The sequence below is a fragment of the Arachis duranensis genome, chromosome 2 (assembly GCF_000817695.3).
Source record: "Arachis duranensis cultivar V14167 chromosome 2, aradu.V14167.gnm2.J7QH, whole genome shotgun sequence".
Lineage (NCBI taxonomy): Eukaryota > Viridiplantae > Streptophyta > Magnoliopsida > Fabales > Fabaceae > Arachis > Arachis duranensis.
The window spans coordinates 52,320,346-52,326,106 of record NC_029773.3 but is presented as its reverse complement, the minus strand read 5'-3'; the positions used below and the strand labels follow the sequence as shown (position 1 = coordinate 52,326,106).

At 38.4% G+C, this 5,761-nt stretch overlaps 1 pseudogene; it reads right to left on the bottom strand.

Annotated features, from left to right (window-relative positions):
• Positions 1-1,395: 1,395 nt before the first annotated feature.
• The window catches only part of LOC110278185 (uncharacterized), a 7,404-nt pseudogene continuing 3,038 nt past the window's right edge, over positions 1,396-5,761 (bottom strand).

Below are 5,761 nucleotides of genomic sequence, written 5' to 3'. Positions count from 1 at the left end.
AGAGGACAAAGCATCTCCAAAACTCCAACATATTCTCCATTAATAAAGTAACAATTTCCTTATTCCAAATACTTTGACTTCTTATCATTAAATCTAATTAATCTTATTGGCATCCTGACTAGGATTAATAAAATAAACATAGATTGCTTCAAACCAATAATCTCCGTGGGATCGACCCTTACTCACGTAAGGTATTACTTGGACGACCCAGTGCACTTGCTGGTTAGTTGTGCGAAGCTGTGTTAAATAGTCCATTAATATTGGCCACACAAATTCGTGCACCATTAGTCTAGATGAATTTGAGCAGCAATCAAATCATTAGAAATCCTACACGTGATAAAGAAATAAAGGAAAATATTTTTTAGATCTTGTTGCAAATCATACTGGAAGGACTTTATGTCCTAGATCATGTTCAGGGATGGGATAAAGACAAAAGCAATGTATTGTAGTGGGATTGATCCTGAGTGTAACTTTCACATCTTTAATCTCACGATCGCCATGTAGTGGCCCAAAAATAATTAAATTAAAGTATGACGGCAATTTTATTTTATTATTATTATAAAATCTTATTACTAAAATATAGACACAACAGAACTAATCATATCTCAACAGTACTATATGCATTTTTTTCCTCAATCAGTGACAGTGTGTCATATTGTTTCTCTCATTATGTAGAGTCATTCGCTTGGAAGACCATCACATATGGATGAGTTTTTGAGCACACTCATACTCACAAATAGGATAGGACTCAATGGGTTGATGAACACTCCCGAAAGACAAAGGTAACTTACCTTTAATAATTGTAACTATTTTGTTATCTAATTGTTATGCCTTATTAATACTTATAGTAGTTTATCAATCATTTCTCCTCATTGTAGGATATATTTCAAGAGCGTATGTTTCAGGCTGAGCAAGAGCAGCAGGCTGCTATAGAGGCTGGTGTAACTGATCCACCGCCTGTCTCTGAGGAAAGCATATGGATTGAGACAGTAGGTGGAAAACGAAGAGGTAGGGATATGGCATGGGTGAGGTAAGGGAGTCTTCCATGGTGCGGCCTCGAGTTGATGGGGCAACCACGACCACCAGTGCTGATGTTTTGGATCTTAGAGAACGAATCATAATACTCAATAGGGAAGTTGAACAACATGCCACTAAATATAGAGAGCTTGAAGACCGCTACCAAAGGGAGAAAAGAGAGTGGCAATAGATGGTTGAATCCTTGTGTGAGGATCTCAACACTAGTAACTCACAGATGGATCAGTTTAGTCATCAATTGAGCAGCTTGACTGAGTATGTGAGGGCCATGGGTCCTAGTAGTTCTGGATCACGTGTTCCCCCACCTCTTCCTTTTACTTTTCCAAGCTCTCAGAAAAGCCCCAGGTAGAAAACTCCCACCTATTCTGCAGCGACCAGGACAACCATAGAGTTCTCAAAGGGAGGATGATTCTGACAATTTTGATGACTCGGATGATTATTTAGACGAGTACGAGTAGGTTATTTAATACTTTACTTTGAATATTTTGTATTATTAGTAGATTGCAATTTAAACGAATATAAGTTTAAGTTTAGTTTTTTATCTTGTCTTGAGTCTTTATGTTAGAGGGTTATTTATTATTTTGATAAGTTTGTAAACTCATTATCTAATATTTAGTATAAATTTTATTTTTAAATTTGTCTTGTTATCTAATATTTTGTTTAAATTTTATTTTTATATTTAAAAGCTTATTTGTATTAACGATTTACTATTTTTCAAATAGAAAAAAAATTAAAACATATAACTATTAAAATCGATGGCAAAGTTGTCGCTTTTAAAAGTTAAAATAGACAAATCTAAATAATTAAATCGACGGCAACGGTGTCGATTTTATTCAAGCACATATCGACGGCGCTGACGTCGATTTTATTAAACAAATTATAGACAAAAATGTTGTTGTTTTTATTGAGTTAAATATCGACACAAAAGCTATCGATTTTATTGAATCAATTATCGACAAAGAGGACGTTGATTTTAAATAATAATATCGACGGCAATGTTGTCGATTTTATAAGAATGTAAAATTCTCACACCCATATTACAGACAGAACAGACGTCAATTTTATTAAATTATTATCGACGGCCACGAAAGCCGTCGATTTCATTAGCAGTTTGAAAAATCGACAAGCTTTATAGCGACCAACTACGCCGTCTATTTTGTCGTCGAATTTCAATATTATCGACGGCTAAGCCGTCGATTTGGCCGTTGATTTTAACAACATTTCTTGTAGTGTAATAGGATTTAATAAATAATCAAATATTTTGAGTTGTGTTAGTATTTTTGTGTTTACCAAAATTTTAGGCTAAAAAACAAGCAAGAAATGAAGTTTTTCTACAAACAACAAGAACAACAAAGCCTTGTCCCACTAAGTGGGGTTGGCTACATGAATCAAATGATGCCATTGTGCTCTGTCATGTATCATGTCTACAGAGAGACCGTTTACATGTAGATCTCATTTGACCACATCATGGATGGTCTTCTTAGGTCTTCCTCTGTCTTTCGCCCCTTGTCCATCTTCCATCTCATCCACCCTCCTGACTGGATGTTCTATCAGTCTTCTTCTCACATGTCCAAACCACCTGAGACGTGATTCAACCATCTTTTCCACAATGGGTTCTACTCTAACTCTCTCCTTTATATCTTCATTCCTTATTTTATCCAATCGCGTATAACCACTCATCCATCTCAACATCTTTATCTCTGCCACACTCAGCTTATGGTCGTGCTCCCCTTTAGCCGCCCAACACTCCGTACCATAAAGCATAGCCGGTCTTATAGCGGTGTGATAGAATTTACCTTTAAGTTTTAAAGGCACTTTTTTGTCGCATATAAAACCAGATGCACTCCACCATTTTAACCAACCTGCTTGGATCCTATGATTTACATCCTGTTCAATCTCTCCGTTACCCTGTATGATGCACCCAAGATACTTAAAACTTTTAACTTTTCGTAGGATATTTTCTCCAATCTTCACCTCTATATTTGTAACACCCTACCATACAGAGTCTTATGTTTAAGTCATAATTCAGAGATGGCAAGGTATTACGACCTCTAAAAAAAATTTAGTATGTATAGTAGTATGAATGATCGTTTATAACTAGGAGCCTTTATAGAAAAAGGGGTAAAAAAAATCACAACTCGAAAGCGCAACACTCTGATCAATAACGTAACGAACAAGGATAAACCAACGCGAGATTATATATATATACAAAGGAGTATCAAAAATAGGAATATCAAGACTCAAAATCCGGCTGCGAAGATAACCGGTCCGAGCATAGCAATATATACATATGATAAAATAAGAAAAACCCCAAAGGAAACCCAAAGGGACACAAACACATAAAACCTATTCTCCAAAATCTCCCATAAGAGGAGTCATCACAGTTTGTATTATTTAATGGAGATAAAAGTATCTAAGCAAAACATATAACCCAAAACATAGTTCTGATAACAATGGATCTTCGCAAATCTAGAAGTCTCCAGCATGCCTCAGCGGGAAACCTCACGTCCTGCATCTGAAAACCACAAAATCCGCATGGGTGAGAACCAGAGGTCCCCAGCATAGTAACAGCCTCCACATATATAATACATAATAATAGAGGAAAGCCAAAGGTAATCCTAGAACTTCCTCCAGATAATTCAAAGCTTATAAACAAGCTAAACCATAAAAGGGCATATGACTAAAGATTCTTCAGTCTAACTAATACTTCCCTTTCCAATTCCTTCACACCTCCCAACCACCAGCAGGAGTATAATGTAGCAAACACAGTTATATCAAGCAAGAAATATACAATTAGGAACAAGTAAGCTGGTGAATATTTACGGGGGCGAGCTCATCCGGGTCTTTCACAGTGCCCGGCCACACTTATGACATAGGGTCAAAAGAGCTTCGAGTCTCAACCTGGAGCACGTGGTGGCTAGCCACTGCTTTATCCAAGGGAAACTCTCATCTCCGATAATGGAAGTGCAACATTCACGATTCATTCAACAGCATATCTATATGCATTTATACATAGCCATAATCATGGCTCCGCCGTAACACGGCAATAATCTAGCCATCCGGCTCATGGTTAAATCCATAACCAGCCAATCGGCATCACGGTTAAATCCATAACCAGCCATCTCATTAACAAATACGGCCTTTCGGCCCATGGCATAACAAGCACTTCCACCACCATCCTCTGCCTCTCACATAATCATCTTTGATCCTCATTGCTCATTCATTTTTCCCTTGCTTCACTCGCAAGTTACCACATCCCCTAGCTCCTTTTCTAATAGCTAGGCATATCAACATGATTTAAGACATAAGTGGAGAGATCGGAGGCTTAGAAGTATGAGATTTGGCTTTTAAAACTCAAAAATCAACTTTATGATGAAAACAGGTCCACGCGTACGCGCACTCCACGCGCACGCATCTTTTAAAACTCAAAAATCAACTTTGGGATGAAAACAGGGCCACGCGTACGTGCACTCCACGCGCACGCGCGGATGGCCACAAAAACTCATCGGCGCGTAGGCGCCCTTCATGCGAACGCGCACATTCAAAAATTAGTCAACGGTGCGCACGCGTCAACCACGCGTACGCGTGGGTACTCTTGTGCCCCAGGCACAAAACTGCCACAACTCTGGCACAACTCTCTGGAAAATAGCTGGGCATTGGGTGCAGCCCATCGGCGCGCCCACGCACCACGCGCACGCGTGGATGGCCCTTTCTGGAAGAACGGCGCATACGCGCCAAGTGCGCCTACGCGCGGGGAATCATTCTGCTAAAAATTTTCTAAGTTAAAAACTGCAGAATTCGCAGATTCAACCCCCAATCTTCCGATGGACATAACTTCCTCGTTTTAAATAGTTTTTCACTCGTTTTTCGAACGGCATAGACATCCCGAATCCAATTTCATTTCTAAACAGATTTGGCACAAAACAGAGATCCGTAGTCCAAGTTATGTCCTGTCAAAGTATGCCCAAAAATCAAGTTTTTTATAAAAACCACAACGTGCCATTTTCAAAACAAGCCATTTTCAACTCTTTTCAAAATCAATCAATACATGCCAATTTCATCCCTTTTCTTTGAAATAAATCAAAATATATCAAATTCAACACCAAGCCTCCTCAACTCACACACAGACAATTACCACAATTTACAAAATCAGTATCCCATCATTCTAGCCCACTTCACCCAAGTGGCTCAAACCCAAACACATTGACATATCATATACTCTTCCTCATGTCAATTTTTAACAATACCAATTCCAATTAACCATCGTTATACATAATCAATATCATATTCACCATCAACATGGTTCAACCCACAATTCAACCATAACCAATCATCAAGCATATATCACAACATGCATATTTCTCATACATCATACTATTAAGGCATCAATAATCATCATCACATATATGACCACATCATATATCTCAACCATTCAACAACACCAACAATTCAATGCCTATCTTAGGGTCTCTAGCCTAAGTATTTCCTACCACATTACATATTAGATACGGGAAACCGAAACCATACCTTAGCCGATTTCCCAAGCTCAACCGGAGCACTTCTAAATCACTTATCCACAAGCTCTCAAGGCCTCAACACCTCCAAGAACAGATTTTTCACCACCAAAGCCCTTTTCAAGCTTTTTAATATCACCAATCAAGCTTCAACATCCACATATACACAACCTAAGCCACAACCATCATACCCATACACAACATCTCAAAAC